At 43.5% G+C, this 17,514-nt stretch overlaps 1 protein-coding gene across 2 annotated transcripts in view; it reads left to right on the top strand.

The window, feature by feature from the left end:
* The first annotated feature begins 4,441 nt into the window (after nt 1-4,441).
* The window catches only part of klhl13 (kelch-like family member 13), a 297,520-nt gene continuing 284,447 nt past the window's right edge, over nt 4,442-17,514 (top strand). Inside the window, exon 1 of one of the 2 annotated variants that reach the window (XM_068047852.1) lies at nt 4,442-4,528. The gene's annotated coding sequence lies outside the window, so the exon portion shown is untranslated. The remainder of the gene's footprint in view (nt 4,529-17,514) is intronic. The other variant, XM_068047851.1, reaches the window with a different exon arrangement.

Below are 17,514 nucleotides of genomic sequence, written 5' to 3'. Positions count from 1 at the left end.
CTCAATATCCAAGGGTATTCAACGTTCTGGAAAAATAGACAAAAAGGATGAGGTGTGGTAGCTTTGTTATTAAAGGAAGGGATCATTGTGGTAGTGATATAGGTGCAATAAATTATGATGTGGAATCAGTTTGGGTGGAAATAAGGAAGAGCAAGGGGAAGGAGTCATCTATAAGCCCCCGAAGAGTTTCCTCACGAGGAAAAAGTATAAATCGGGGAAAAAATGGGGACTTGAGAAGGGTGCTACAATTATCGAGGGTAATTTTTAATCTGCACATTGACTGGACAAATCAGATTGGCCGAAGTAACATGGAAGATGAATTTGTAGATTGTATCAGGGATTGTTACTTGGAGCAATACATTGCAGAACCTACCTGGGAACAGGCTATTTTAGATCTATTAATGAGAGATATCGTAGTTAAGGATCTTCTAGGGGATAGCAATCACAATATGGTAGAATTTCAAATTCAGTTTGAGGAGGAGTAATTCTGGTCTCAAACTAGTGTCCTCAACTTAAGCAAGGGCAATTACAGAAGTATGAAGAAAGAGTTGTCTAAAGCGGGCTAGTAAAACAGACTAAAGGGAAGGTCCATAGATGAGCAGTGGCAGACATTTAAGCAGATATTTCATAACGCTCAGCAAAAATTTATCCCGGTCAAAAAGAAGGATTCGATGAGAAGGATGAACCACCCGTAGTTAACAAAGGCAGTAAAGGAGAGTATCCAATCAAAAACTAAGTCATACAAAGCGGTGAAAACTAGTGGTAGGCCAGAGGATTGGGATTTTTTTTAGGAACCAGTAGCGGATGACTGAAATTAACGAGGGAGAAAATTGATTTTATGAAAGTAAATTGGCAAGAAATATTAAACGAATGAGAGCTTCTACGGATATATTTATAAAAAAAAAGTAGCTAAAGTAAACATGGGACCCTTGGAGGATGCGACTGGAGAATTGATGACCGGAACAGAGAAATGGCAGATAATTTAAACAAATATTCTGCTTTGGTCTTCATGGTGGAGGACACTATAAACATCCCACAGATATTAGATAAGCAAGGAGCTAATGGGAGGAAAGATCTTGTAGCAGTCGCTATCACACGGGACAAAGTATTTGACAAACTAATGGGACTAAAGGCAGACCAGTTGCCAGGACCTGATGACCTACATCCAAGGGTTTTAAAGGAAGTGGCTGCAGAGATGGTGGAGGCATTGGTTGAAATATTCCAGAACTCACTGGATTCCAGGAGGGTCCCAGCAAATTGAAACACCACTAATGTGACACCCCCCACCCACCCCTGCTCAAGAAGGGAGGGAGACAAAAAGCAGGAAGCTAGATGAGAAATTTCTTCACCCACAGAGTGGTGAACCTGTGGAATTCGCTACCACAAAGCAGTTGAGGCCAAAACATTGTATGTTTTCAAGGAGTTGGATATAGCTCTTGGGTTTAAAGGGATCAAAGGATATGGGGCAAAAGCGGGAACAGGTTACTGAGTTGGAGGATCAGCCATGATCATAATGAATGGCGGAGCAGGCTTGAAGTGCCGAATGGCCTACTCCTGCTCCTATTTTCTGTTTCTATATATGCCAGTCAGCCTACCATCGGTTGTTGGGCAAATGCTAGAGTCCATTATTATGGGAAAAAATAGGACATTTAAAAAAAAAAAAAAAAGCTTACTGTAATCAAACAATCAACATGGTTTTGTGAAAGGGAAATCATGTTTGACAAATTTGCTAGAGTTCTTTGAGGATATAACAAGCAGAGTTGATAAAGGGGAACCGGTAGATGTAGTGTATTTGGATTTCCAGAAGGCGTTTGATAAGGTGCCACATAAAAGATTATTGCACAAGATGGGAGTTCACGGTATTGGGGGTAATGTAATAGCATAGATTGAGGATTGGTTAACACACAGAAGACAGAGTCGGGATGAAAGGGTCTTTTTTCAGGTTGGAAAGATCTAACCAGTGGAGTGCCACAAGGATCAGTCCTCGGGCCTCAATTATTTACTATCTATACTGATGACTTGGAGGGGGCAGAATTTAATGTATCCAGATTTGCTGATACAAAAATAGGTGGGATGGTATGTTGTGATGAGGAATCTGCAAGGGGATATAGGTTGAGTGAGTGGGCAAAAACTTGGCAGATGGAGTTTAATGTAGGAAAGTGTGGTCATGCACTTTGGTAGGAAGAATGAAAAGGCAGACTATTTAAATGGAGAGACTTCAGAAAAAAAAGTGCAGCACAGAGGGATTTGGTGTTCTTGTGCATGAAACAAAGTTAACATGCAGGTGCAGCAAGTAATTAAGGCAAATGGCATTTTGGCCTTTGTTAGGGGGTTGGATTTTAAAAATAGGAAAGTCTTGTTACAACTGTACAGGGTGTTGGTGAGGCCGTACCTGGAGTACCGTGTACAGTTTTGGTCCCCATATTTAAGATAAGATATACTGGCATTGGAGGCAGTTCAAACGAGATTCACCAGGCTGATTCCTGGGATGAAGGGGTTGAATTATCAAGAACAGCTAAACAGGTTAGGCCTTTATTCATCAGAGTTTAGAAGAATGAGGGGTGATCTTATTGAAATGTACAAGATTCTGAGGGGGCTTGACAAGGTAGATGTTGAGATGTTTCCACTAGTGGGGGAATCTGGAACTAGGTGACATAGTTACAGAATAAGAGGATGCTCATTTAAAACTGAGATACGAAGGAATTTCCTCTGAGGGTAGTGAATGTTTGGAATTCTCTACCCCAGAGACTTGTGGAGGCTAGATCACAAAGTATTTGAAGAGGAGGTAGATAGATATTTGAATTATCAGAGTTGAGGGCTATGAGGAGCTGGTATGAAAGTTGAGGTCTGGGGCAGATCAGCCATAATCTTATTGAATGGCAGGGCAAGCTTGAGGGGCTGAATGTCCTACTCCTGCTCATATGAACATATGTTCTTCTCCTAGTCTCTGGCTATAGCAAATCATAGGTTTGGAGGGTCAGCAGTTGCATACGGTTTTCAAACTGTTTCCCTGGAGAGAATAAGGGAGGCACACAGCCTTCTTGGTTGCTGCACACTGTTACTGCTTGCCTCCAGTTTTTCCCCCAGAGATGGACAGATGGTCACATGAGTGCCTTACAGCATTCTCTAGAACCATCTAATGAGATTTAAGGTTCAGAATTGACTCCACAGGACCCAGGATGCCAGTAGTTACACTAAGGGGTTTGCTCTTTCAAAGTCAATATGTCAGGATTGCCTTGACTGCCATTCTCCTGAAGCAATCCTTAGTAGTGCAATTACTTTGAGCAAGCCATTGTTCTAGGTCCAGGGCTTCTCCAGACTTCTGGCCCTAGTTGGGCCTTGGAATGTGCAAAGGTGTTTCAGATGCAAATTGCAGTGGCCATCTTGGCTGCCAGTTTATTTTAAAAAGTTAACTATAGGATTTTTTTTCCATTAAAAGTCAAGTGCAAGTTTCCAAACAAAATAAAATTTTTCATTTGGCATCGTGTTTTCTTGACAGGTGCTTAGCAAAAGAAACAATGGAGACATGAGGAAAAAGCTCTCTCTCTCTCAGTAAATGTGGTGGGGACAGATTCAATCCACGCCTTCAAAAGGGAACTAGATAATTGAGGATTAAGAAACACTTGCTGGGCTACGGGGAGTGGGACTAGCTAAACTACTCTTTGCTGCTGTTACAAAGAGCTAGCATAGAAACGAAGGACCGAATGTCCTCCTTTTATGCTGTGAGCACTCTTTGCTCCGAATCCTTTGAATTTCAATCCAACTAAGTGCCACCACCTCACGATGGCCTGCATTAAGCAAATTGGCGATGAGTGAGCCTGAGACACAACTCCAGGGTTGTGTACCCAGAACAATAAGGCTAGGATGTCTCAAATTGCCTCGCTAAGCTTCAGTGAAGACAACGTTCTTTGTACAGCAAACAAGGCGACACTTGGGACGACAGCGGATGGATAACGTTACCAAATATTTATCCAGGAACCTGTTACCTATTCCGAATATGATGCAAGAAGCTGGTGATGAATCTCAAGCACGGTGCAGATAACGCCCAGTGCAACTACCACCCCCCACAAACCGTTTAGGAGGAGTTGGGCTACATCCTACTCCTACCTCTTTCAGTCCCACACCTCCCCTTAGCTGTACGGTGGAAGTGACGTCGCTAAGCCGCGCACGGTGTTCTCCGCCGACCAATCGGGTGGATGTATCTGGCCGACCAATGAGGGTGGCGGTGGGCGGGGTTCGGACGGCCGACCGGTGGCGGTCGGCTTGGCCTGGCGGACCGACCAATGAGGGTGGCGGTGGGCGGGGCCGGGCGGACCGGCCAATGAGGGTGGCGGTGGGCGGACCGGCCAATGAGGGTGGTGGTGGGCGGAGCCTGGCTGGCCGGCCAATGAGGGTGGCGGTGGGCGGGGCCGGGCGGACCGGCCAATGAGGGTGGCGGTGGGCGGGGTTCGGCGACGGCGGCGGAGGGTTCGGCGGTCGCCGAGTGAGCGGGCGGGAGGCGTCAAGAGGACGGCCGGGTTTTCGTGAGGTAAAGAAGTGGTGGCCGACGGGCGGGGGGAGGAGAGGACGGGACGGCTTAGGCGTCATCCTGTCCTCATCAGGGAGAGAATTCGCCTCGGTTAGGAGATAGGCTGGCCCCGGGCTCCCCTTCTGTTGGCAATCGGTGAAGCAGTTTGACAGGGAGCGGTTAAAAGTGCGAGCGGAGTTAGTGTGTCGGCGTCTTTAACTGGCGAGGACTTTTCCCTAAACCACGGCTGGTGTCACTTAACATATTTGTTGCTGTGTTTCGTTGTCCGACGAGGAAGGTGGGGAGGGAAATTGGACTCAATCAGCATTTTTTTGGTCCCATACTTTAATTGCAGATTTCTCAAGCAATATTTATAATGGAGACTGTCTATGTAAACAGGTCACGCTGTAGTTACGCCATCCTCCCAGCCGAGGCGTGGCAGGGCCACCCAAATCCCATGCAGAAGTGTTCAGTTACCATAGGCGTTTTTCATGGTTAGATGTGGATTAGGTATTTGTATCGAAAAAAATAGTTCACGACAGGCTGAGAGTTTTTAAAAATGTATTAATTATCTTTCATCAATGAGGAGGGATTGTCCTGTCACACATTTGGTGAGTTGAAACAATACGGGGATACCACAGAACAACTACTGTGTAATTTCTGAGTAATATGACCTCAGTGAGTTGCTTCTGTGATAGCCTCCTAATGCTGTTTAACACCATGGAACCTGACTGGTATTCTGTACTTGCAGTGGTTAGCTAACACAGTGACACAAACAAAAAACAAATATAAATAAATAAATCGTACATCCACCCTGTCCTTGTGTAGTTTCAGGAATGATGTAGTTATGTAGGATGATGGAGGGCATTTCAAGGCCTGTAATTTGACTTTCTTGTACATGTTTATGTAACATTTCATTGCACTTAGTTATGTTGAATTTTTTTTTGTTGGGCCATGTATGGTTTGTAATGTAAATTATTTCAACTCACACCTGGAATGAGATACATGCTGGGACCATGTGATGTTCAAAAGTGGTGCTGGATGTCTGGCTGATCCACTGAAGTATACAGATCACGATGGTCTCAGTTTCCATGGTTTGTGTTAAATTGACCTCAAACAGAGTAGTAGTCATTTGGTTAGGCAGGGTTTCTGCTGTTGATGGTCATTCACTGACTCCTGTTAGAGTCTGTGGGTGATCTGGGAGCATGTGTTCGCACTTGTGTGTGATATTCCCGTGGATAAGTTGTTTGTTCCTGCATTATAACAGGTACTCCATTGGCTGTAAAATTCTTTGGATTGTCCTAAGGCTGTGAAAGGTGTTCTATAGTGCATATTCTTTCTTTAAAGAGCATGAACAGGGACTGGGTTTCCATCTAAACTCCAAAAATCACATCCTGTTGAGGGAAATTTTCAGGGCAAGCACTTCACATTCTCCTCCCCACCTTTCCTTCACTGATGTTACCTAAGGATAATAAATGATTTACCATGTGGGGATCTGGGTGTTCCAGTTCAAGGTTTTCCCCAGTTTGTGGCTAGGTTAGTTTCCATATTTGATATGAAATAAAACTGTCTGTTGAATTTTGATTCTATTTTTGTATGGAGAAATTAAATTATTTGAAATCCTGAGAATAAGAATTTTGTTTTTGTAGTATCAGTTAGTATAAGTGAAAGCAGTGTGATATCCTGGGATTAATTGCAACACAAAGGTAGATTTTGAAGTTAAACTCAATTTAAATACTTCACATTTAGTACAGATAAAAATGACAATTGTGAATATAAAATAAAGAGACAAAAATCACAAATTGGAATCGAACATTTTTCATGACTACTATTCCATTTTCATTGCCTTAAATTAGCTACTTTTGTGCCCTTTTGTTCAATGGATTTTCAATGATTTGCTGAGAACTTTTCAGTGCACTATTCAGTTTTCCATTCAAAAATCTCCGGGTGTATAACCTGTTGCCTTCCTTCTCTGACCAGAGTCACCTTTCCTAATTTGTGACTCCTACATGCTTCTCTCCCTACCCTGCTCCCTTCCCATATTAGGGGCTCACTTCTCTTTCATTTTCCAGTTTCAGTGAAGGGTTTAGGATCAAATCGTTCAGCTGTCTTTTCTCATTTTCATGGCTCATAGACTTGTTCTGTATTTATAGGAGTTGCTCTTGTTATAAAAGAGCCAGCTTCAAAGTACTTCACTCACATACTTTCTACTGGTTGAGATTTGAACTGTGTGTTGATCTGTTATGGAACCATTTGAATTGGTATAGTTGCACTGAAAATAATTTCTAGAATGATTTAGTTACCCTTTTCATAGAGTTATAGAATGGTTACAGCACAGAAGGAGGCTCTTTGACCTGTTGAGGCCGTGCCAGCTTTCTGCAAGAGCAATTTAGCAAGTCCTACTCCCCTGACCTTTCCCTGTAATCCTGCAAATTTTTTCTCTTCAGCGGTTTATCCTTTTGAAATTGAATCTGCCTCTATCACCCTCTCAGGTAGTGCATTCCAGATCCTAACTACTTGCTACATAAAGTTTTTCCTCGTGTTGCCTTTGGTTCTCTTGCAATTCACCTTAAAATTGGTGTCCTCTGGTTCTCGACCCTTCTACCAATGGGAACAATTTATCTATCTACTCTATCCAGACCCCTCATTGTTTTAAGCATCGCCATCAAATCTCCTTCCAATCTTCTCCAAGGAGAACAATCCCAGCTTCTCCATTCTATCCATGTTACTGAAGTTCACTTATACTAACTGGTACTACAAAAACAAAATTCTTATTCTCAGGATTTTGAATAATTTAATTACAATAGGATGAATGAAGGTTTCAGCAGCAGATGAGCTGAGACAGGTGTGAAGTTGAGCGATGAAGTTTAACATGAAGTTAAAACCTCATCCCTGGACCATTCTTGTAAATCTTTTCTGCACCCTCTCTAAAGCCTTCACATCCTTCCTAAAGTGCGATGTGCAGAATTGGACACTGCTCCAATTCAGGATGAACCTGTGTTTTTTATAAAGGTTCATCATAACTGCTTTGCTTTTGTACCCTATGCCTTGATTTATAAAGCCTTTTTAACCACTTACGCAACCTGTCCTCCACCTTTGATTATTTGTGCACATATACCCCTAGGTCCCTCTGTTCCTGCACCCACTTTAGAATTGTACTCTTTAGTTTATATTGCCTTTCCTTGTTCTTTCTACAAAAATGTATCACTTCACATTTCTCTGCATTAAGTTTTATCTGCCACATTGTCTGTCCATTCCACCAGCCTGTCTATGCCTTGTTCACTATCCTCCTCACCGTACATTATACTTCTAAGTTTTGTCATCCTGCTGATTTTTTAATTGTGCCCTGTACACCCAAGTCTAGGTCATTGATATATATCAAGAAAAACAATGGTCTCAGTACCAACCTCTGGGGAATCCCACTCTCCTTTCTTCTGGTCCAAAAAATAACTGTTCACCAATGCTCTTTCCTGTCACTCATCCAACTTCTTATCCATGCTGCTACTGTCCATTTTATTTCATTGGCTTCAACTTTGTTGGCAAGCCTATTATGGGTTACTTTATCAAAAGCCTGTTGGAAGTCCATTTACACCACATCAATGTCCTAACCCTCATCAACATTTTCTGTTACATCAAAAAACTCAATCATGTTAGTTAAATATGATTTGCTTTGAATAACTCCGTGTTGGCTTTTATTAATTCATCTGCGCAAGATGAGCAGAAACTTACTCTACTTAAATATTGGGGAGACTGAAGCCATTGTTTTTGGTACCCTCCCAAACTTCATTCCCTTGCTATCGACTCCATCCCGCTTCTTGACAACAGTCTCAGACTAATCAGTCTGTTCACAATCTTGGTGTCATATTTGACCCCAGGGGAGCTTCTGACCATGTATTCGTGCCAACACTGAGACGGCCTATTTGCACCTCCCCAATATCGCTCAACTTTGCACCTGTCTCTGCTCATCTGCTGCTGAAACCCTCATTCATGCCATTCTAACTGCTAGACTTGACTATTCCATTGCACTGCTGGCTAGTCTGCCACATTCTATCCTCTGTTAACTTGAGTCCATCCAAAACTCTGCTGCCCATGTTTTAACTTGCATCAAGTCCCTTTCACCTATCACCCCTGTGTTGGTTGACTTACATTGGCTCCTGGTCAAGCAATGTCTTGTTTTAAAATTCTCATCCTTGTTTTCAAATCTGTCCATGGCCTCGTCCCTCGCTGTCTCTGTAATCTCCAGCCCTAAAGCAGTCATATCTGTGCTCCTCTTATTCTGAACTCTTGAGCATCCCAATATTAATTGCTGTAACATTAGTAGCTGTGCCTTCAGCTGCCTGAGTTCCCTCCCTACACATCTGTGTCTCACAACCCCACTTTCCTCCTTTAAGACACTCCTTAAAACCTACCTGTTTAATCAAGCTTTTGGTCATCTGACATACTTTCTTATGTGGTTTAGTGTCATATTTTGTTTTGCTACGCTCCTGTGAAGTTCCTTGGGATGTTTTATTATGTTAAAGGTGCTATACAAATTCAAGTTGTTGTTGTCCACATGACTGTCAGTTTTTTTCCTGGATTATCATTGAAACAAAACTGACTGGTCTGCAGTTTCTGGGTTTATTGGCAATTCTCCATATCAAGATGGATTGGAAGATTATCGCCAATACTTCTGCAATTTCCATCCTTCCCTCAGCATCGTTGGGACCTAATCATATGTGAACCTATGCAGAGAGTGCTGGAAGGCTGTTTAACCATGGTTGTATCTGATCGTGTCCTCACCAGATCTCCCCATACATGCACTTTGCACTAGGGCTCACTGGAGAGGGATCAGGATTGGAAACCCTCACTGATTTCCTCCCACTTACAGGTACCACAGGGTGGCTGATGTCAATGAAACTGCGCACCATATTGAGGGGAAAACGCAGATTGTAAAATAAAGTCAGTTATGTTAAAGACATTTATAAGTTGGAACTGGAGCTGGAACTTGTGTTGTTTTGTCCAGTCCGCAGCCTGAACGCACTGATGCTTGCCCTGCTAGAACCAACTAAGTACACACCGGGATCTTTGTTCAGAAATAATGGAAATGCATTGATTGAACAACCAAAACTGGATAATTTAGGGTTGATAAATTTATATAGAAGTATTGAAATTTTACTTTTATAAAAACAAAGTCCATGCAGTTCTGTGTCACTCGTGCAGTTCCCTTCTCCAAACCTATCTAATTAGGAAAGGTAGTTTTTGTACAGTCAGACTTGCATGTTTTTATATTTGTAGTTAGAGCCATAGAGCCATAGAAATATTACGGCACAGAAGGAGGCCATTCAGCCCATCGTGTCCGTACCGGCCAGAAAAAAAACTAGCCTCCCAATCTAATCCCACCTTCCAGCACCTGGTCCATGTCCTTGCCGGTTACAGCACTTCAGGTGCATGTCCTTTTAAAAGAATTGAGGGTTTCTGCCTCCACCACCATTCCTGGCAGTGAATTTCAGACACCCACCACCCTCTGGGTGAAAACGTATTTCCTCAAGTTCCCTCTAATCCTTCTACCAATCACCTTAAATCTGTGCCCCCGGTAATTGACCTGTCCGCTAGGGGAAACAGGTCCTTCCTGTCTATCTAGCCTCTCATCATTTTTTACATCTCTATTAAGTCATCCCTCAGCCTCCTCTGTTCTAAGGAAAACAACCCTAGCCTAGACAATCTTTCCTCATAGCTGCAACTTTCGAGTCCTTGCAACATTCCTGTAAATCTCCTCTGTACTCTCTCCAGAGCAATTATGTCCTTTCTGTAATGTGACCAGAACTGTACGCAATACTCTAACTGTGGCCTGACCAGCGTTTTATACAATTCCAGCATTACTTTTGAATTCTATACCTCGACCAATAAAGGAAAGCATTCCATATGCCGCCTTCACCACTCTTATCTACCTGTCCTGCCACCTCCAGGGACCTGTGGACATGCACTCCAAGGTCTCTTACTTTTTCTACCCCTCTCAATATCTTCCAGTTCATTGTGTATTCCCACGCTTTATTTGCCCTCCCCAAATGAATTACCTCTCACTTATCTGGATTGAATTCCATTTGCCAATTTTTGCGTCATCAGCAAATTTCCCAATCATGTCTCCCACGTTTAAGTCCAAATCATTAGTATATACCACAAACAGCAAGAGCCCCAACACTGAGCCCTGTGGAACGCCAGTGGAAACAGCTTTCCATTCACAGTACTACCCTTTGTTTCCTGTCCCTGAGCCAATTCTGGATCCAACCTGTCACGTTCCCCATGTATCCTATGGGCTTTCATTTTACTGACCAGTCTGCCATGTGGGACCTTGTCAAATGCCTTACTAAAGTCCATGAAGACCACATCCACTACACTGCCTTCATCAATCCTTCTTGTTACTTCCTCAAAAAATTCAATTAAGACATGACCTTCCCTTAACAAATCTATGCTGACTATCCCTGATTAATCTGTGCCTTTCTAAGTGGCAGTTTATCCTGTCCCTAAGAATAGATTCTAACTATTTACCCACCACTGAGGTCAGACTGACCACCCTATAATTATTTGGCCTATCCCTTTTTAAACAATGGTACAACGTTCGCAGACTTCTGATCGTCTGGTACCTCTCCTGTATCTAGTGAGGATTTGAAGATGATCCTCAGCGCATCCACTATTTCCACCCTGGCTTCCTTTAACAACCTGGGATGCAATCCATCGGGCCCTGGTGATTTATCAACTTTCAAGGATGTCAGACCCTCTACTACTTCCCCTCTCATTATGCTAATCGAATCTAATATTTCACATTCCTCTTTTACTACAATGTCTGCATCATCCCTCTCCTTTGTGAAGACAGAGGCAAAAAACTCACCAAGAACCCTGACCACATCTGCTGCATCCATGGATAAGTTCCCTTGTACATCTCTGATAGGCCCTACCCTTTCCTTAGTTATCCTCTTGCTTTTAATGTACTGATAAAATATCTTTGGGTTTTCCTTGATTTTACCTGCCAATAATTTTTCATGTCCTCTTTGCTTTTCTAATTTCCTTTATTACTTCACCCCTGCACTTCCTATACTCTTCTCAGCTTTCTAAAGTATTAAGATTTTTGTGACTGTCATAAGCTTTCTTTTTCTGCTTTCACTTACCCTCTAAGCTTCTAGATAACCAGGGGGCTCTAGATTTTGCAGTACCACCCTTTGTCTTTGTGGATACATGCCTACACTGTGCATGTAGTATCTCGCTTTTGAATGCCTCCCACTGGTTTGCCAATGATTTTCCTTCAAGTAGCTGTATCCTGTCCACTTTCGCCAGGTCACCTCTTAGTTTCTTAAAATTTGCCTTCCCCCAATTTAGAACTTTTACTCCTGTTTTATCTTTGTCCTTTTCCATGATTATGCTAAAGCTTACTATGTTATGGTCACTATCTCCAAAATGGTCACCCACTGTTACTTCCTTCACTTGCCCAGCTTCATTACCGAAGACTAAATCTAGAATTGCGCCCCCTCTCATTGGGCTTGTTACGTGCTGGCTAAAAAAGTTCTCTTGAACATAGTTCAAGAATTTTGTTCCCTCTGTGCCCTTCACACTGTTTGTATCCCAGTTGATACTTGGGTAATTGAAATCCCCAACTATTATTGCCTTACAGTTTTTGCACTCAGAAATTTGCCTACATATTTGTTATTCTACCTTCCTCTCTCTATTTGGGGGTCTATAGTACACTCCTAGTCATCTGGCTGCCCTTTTTTTATTTCTGAGCTCCACCCATATGGCCTCATTTGATGAGTTCATTTAGCACATCATCCCTACTCGCAGCTGTTATTGATTCCTTAACTAATAATGCTACACCCCCTCCTTTTTTATCTCAGTCTCTATCCTGCCTGAAAACTCCAAATCCGGGGATGTTGAGTTGCCATTCTTGCCCCTCCTTAAGCCAAGTTCCATTATAGCAACAGTATCATGTTGCTATGTGTCTATCTGTGCCCTCAGCTCATCGGCTTTATTTACTATACTCCTTGTGTTTAAATAAATACCCTTTAACAATGCCAAATTCCTGTGCTGCACACTTTTTAACCTTTACTGCTTCTGTCTTTCAGAGTCACTCGCTAATTTTCTGCCTCCTGCTCCCTGCACTGAAAATGTCCTATCTAAGACTGCGCTCAGGTTCCCATCCCCCTGCCAAGCTAGTTTAAACCATCCCCAACAGCACTAGCAAACCTTCCTGCAAGGATATTTGTCCTAGTCCTGTTCAGGTGTAGACCGTCCGGCTTGTACAGGTCTCACCTTCCCCAGTATCGGTCCCAATGCCCCAGAAATCTGAAGCCCTCACTCCTGTACCATCTCTCCAGCCACGCATTCATCTGGTGTATTTTCCTATTTTTATACTCACTCGCACGTGGCCTTGGGAGTAACCTGGAGAGTACTACCTTTGAGGTCCTGCTTACCAATCTCATTCCTAATTCCCTTAACTCAGCCTGCAGGACCTCATCATTCTTTCTTTCTATATTGTTGGTACCAATGTGGACCATGACCTCTGGCTGTGCACCCTTGCCCTCCAGAATGCCCTGTAGCGGCTCGGTGATATCCATGATCCTTGCACCAGGGAGGCAACATACCATCCTGGAATCAGATCTGCGACCACAGAAATGCCTATCTGTTCCCCTAACTATAGAATCTCCTATCACTATTGCTCTCTTGTCCTTTCTCCTCCCTCTGTGCACAGCTGAGCCAGCCATGGTGCTCTAGTCATGACTCTCACTGCACTCTCTAGAGGAACCCTCTCTCCCATCAGTACTCAGAACTGAATACTGGTTAGAAAGTGGGATGTCCTCTGGGAACTCCTGGACTACCTGCCTTGACCACCTTGTCTTTCTGGCAGCCACCCAGTCCCTCTCTGCCTGTGCTCTGTTAAGCTCTGGGGTGACTACCTCTGAAATGTGCTATCCACGTAGTTCTCAGCCTCGCGGATGTGCCACAGTGACTCCAGCCACTGCTGGAGTTCCAACACCCGGAGCTCAAGCTTCTGCAGCCGATGACCTTTCCTGCAGATTTGTTTGTCAAGGGCACTTGGTGCGTCTGCGACTTCCCACATGCCACAGGAGGCACATTCCACTTGGCCGAGCTGCCCTGCCATTACTTAGCTTTACAAACTAACTACTGCTAATGTAATAAGTGGAATAACTTACTAGTTACTCGCCAATCAGCTTCTTCCCCTGTACCGTAGAGGCTGAAAAGGCAGAAAAGAAAGACTGCAAAGAACACCTCCTTTCTAGAGTCAGTAAAATCCTTCACACACAACTCACAGTGTCCAAACAGCACTATTCTAATTAGTAATTATTAATAAATTAGACTAATTAATTAGTTGTTTTAAGCCACACTATTATTTTATTTTTATTTAGCGATACAGCACTGAAACAGGCCCTTCGGCCCACCGAGTCTGTGCCGACCATCAACCACCCATTTATACTAATCCTACATTAATCCCATATTCCTACCACATCCCCTACCACCTACCTATACTAGGGGCAATTTATAATGGCCAATTTACCTATCAACCTGCAAGTCTTTGGCTGTGGGCGGAAACTGGAGCACCCGGTGAAAACCCACGCGGTCACACGGAGAACTTGCAAACTCCACGAAGGCAGTACCCAGAATCGAACCCGGGTTGCTGGAGCTGTGAGGCTGCAGTGCTAACCACTGCGTCACTGTGCCGCCCAATTGCAATGGTGTTTCAAAAAAAAGGGTGTAATCAGGAGCCTGTGTCTCAATAGTTGTGTCAGTTCTCAGAGATTTAATAGCAGGTTTATCCCCTTTATTATATGCTAACATTTTTCAGTTTTGTGCTGGCACAGAAAAGATGGGCCAAATGGCCTCTGAAATTGTTCTGAAATCTGTAGCAGTTCCCAGTTGTGAAATTATTTTTTTCCTGTATCTCTGGTTTGTGTAGTCAAGGATTGAAGTAGTCTTGGGACAATGTAAAACATTTTCAGCGCTCCCTAGCTCCCAAAAAACAAGTTGGGCTAATTTACTTCTGGTATTACTATCAATATACATCGTGAGTCTCAACAGCTTGCATTTATAAAGCATCTTTCATACAGGAAAATGTTTCTTTTTCTCTACACCTCTGACAAGAAACAATGCTAAGTTCAAAGAAAAATTAAATATTAGGAAGGATAATCAGATGCTTGATTGGAGAGGTGGGTCTTAAGGAGGGTCTTAAAGGAGGGAAGCGAGGGTATAGGGAGTGATTTGCAGAGTATGAATTCATCTAGGTGAATTCATGAGGTGAAGGGAGGGGGGTATGCACTAGAGGGCAGACTCAAGCGGAAAGTTTGGGTGGGGGGAGTAATTGTGGTGCTGGAGGAGATTAGAGCTGGGGGGGATGGGTGTGGAACGTGGGGTCCTGGCAGTCATGAAAGTCGTGAGGGTGCAAATTTTAATTGGAGGCCAATGTCAGTATGACCACTGGCTCAGTGGTACTCTCTCCATAATCTGAATGTTGTGGGTTCAAGACCCACTCCAGACAGCAAAGAATCCAGGCTGGCACTCCTGCAGAACTGACGGAGTGCTCAGCTGTCAGAGGTGCCTGAGATCAGGTGAGACCTTAAACCAAGGTCCTGTCTGCCCCCTCAGGTGGGCATAAAAAATTTCTGCAGCGCTATTTGTAGATGAGCAGGTGAGTTCTTCTCTCTGTCCTGGCTGACACTTAGCCCTCAACCAACACTGAAAACAGATTATCTGGTCATTATCTCATTGCTGTTTGTGGGAGCTCCTACATTTTCTAAATTACAATAGTGATTAAACTTCAAAAGTACTTCATTGGCTAGAAAGCGCTTTGAAATGTCCTGAGGCAATGAAAGAGCCACATAAATAGAAGTCTTTTTTTTGTCAGTGAGGATCGTGAGTGCAACTCATGCATGTTAAGAAAGTATTATATTGCAGCAGTGTAAAAATATTTTACTTTGTGATGTTTTTATGTAGGTTTGCAGCTCCTGTACCTTGAATCATTGAGTTCATCTATGGCAGTGCATGGTTGTTTTTCTCTATTGGTTAAGCAGTCAAGACAATTACATAATTGTCTATTGTTGTTTCTCTTCTGTGCGATCAACAGATTATGACGTATGCACACTTTTGAACCACCCTACCAATTCCAGTGTTACTGATTAGTATATGCGTCAAATAGGGTTTCGCTGTAATCACTGGTGACGTATTATTCAATCTTATCAATTAATTTGATTATGTTTTTAACAACAAATTTGATAGTGTGTGCAATGTTTCCTATCCTTTTTGAAATTATTACCATCTTGTTGGGACTGAGCAAAGTTCTGTGCAGTCAAATGAGATGTACATTTCAACAGCTATTGAAATGATAACTGTCAAGAATTTGTATTTATTGACTTCCCACATACACTCAACGCATTCCACCTTCGCTGTCTCCAGAGAATCCTTGGCATCAGATGGCAGGACCGTATCTCCAATGCAGAAGTCCTCGAGGCGGTCAACATCCCCAGCATATACACCCTATGGAGCCAGCGGTGCTTGAGATGGCTTGGCCATGTGAGCCGCATGGAAGATGGCAGGATCCCCAAGGACATATTGTACAGCGAGCTCGTCACTGGTATCAGACCCACTGGCCGTCCATATCTCTGCTTTAAAGACGTCTGCAAACGTGACATGCAGCCCTGCGACATTGATCACAAGTTGTGGGAGTCAGTTGCCAGCGATCGCCAGAGCTGGTGGATAGCTATAAAGGCGGGGCTAAAGAGAGGCGAGTCGAGGCAGGAAAAGAGACAGAAGTGTAAGGAGAGAGCCAACTGTGTAACAGCCCTGACAACCAATTTTATCTGCAGCACCTGTGGAAGAGTCTGTCACTCTAGAATTGGACTTTATAGCCACTCCAGGCACTGCTTCACAAACCACTGACTACCTCAAGGCACTTACCCGTTGTCTCTCGAGACAAGCAGGCCAAAGAACATTCACATGATAGGAAAGTTATTGCAGAAAGGTATTTTCTTCTTTCTTTCTTCTTCTTCTTTTGGGCCTCCTTATCTCGAGAGACAATGGATACGCGCCTGGAGGTGGTCAGTGAGTGACCTCTCCATGGCGCAACAGCTGGAGTATTGCGTACAGTTCTGGTCACCACATTACAGAATGGACATAATTGCTCTGGAGAGACTGCAGAGGAGATTTACAAGAATGTTGCCAGGCCTTGAAAGTTGCAGCTATGAGGAAAGATTGGATTGGCTGGGGTTGTTTTCCTTAGAACAGAGCAGGCTGAGGAGTGACTTAATTGAGGCGTACAAAGTTATGAGAGGCCTAGATAGAGTAGACAGGAAAGACTTGTTCCCCCTAGCTGAGCGGTCAATTACCAGGGCGCACAAATTTAAGATGATTGGTAGAAGGATTAGAGGGGATATGAGGAAAATCTTTTTCACCCAGAGGGTGGTGGGTGTCTGGAATTCACTGCCAGGAATGGTGGTGGACGCAAAAACCCTCAATTCATTTATAAGGTGTCTGGGCATGTATTTGAAGCGGTGTAACCTGCAGGGCTATGGACCTAGTGCTGGAAGGTGGGATTAGTTTGGGCGAGTAGTTATTGCGGCCATCGCGGACACGATGGGCTGAATGGCCTCCTTCTCTGCTGTATATTTTCTGTGGTTCTAAGAGGTTGAAGTTTTGGCAATTCACAACTTCCAAAAACTAACTGAGAGGCTTTTGAAGTACAGTCTACTTTTTTTTTCAGTATGCTGTGGAGTTTTATTTGGAGCCGGTGCACCTGTTTCCAGGCTTTGGCCCTTCCGACAGTGCACTTGGCCAGCTCACGAACAGCAGCAGGCACACATTGTCTGGATCTCCCATGAGTTTGTGTATCAAACTACTGTTATAATGAGCCAGATTGGAAGATTCACCCTCTGAGTTTACAAATATAATTCACAAAGGAGCTCATGATGCCCATGGCCTTGGAGGAGATGCATGGTGTCAGCAGTGATTCTGCATTGCTTTGTAGATGTAGG

This window comes from Heterodontus francisci, chromosome 15 (genome assembly GCF_036365525.1).
Source record: "Heterodontus francisci isolate sHetFra1 chromosome 15, sHetFra1.hap1, whole genome shotgun sequence".
Taxonomy (NCBI): Eukaryota; Metazoa; Chordata; class Chondrichthyes; order Heterodontiformes; family Heterodontidae; genus Heterodontus; species Heterodontus francisci.
Note: the sequence above shows the minus strand (reverse complement) of the source record. Positions and strands in the feature narration are given on the sequence as shown.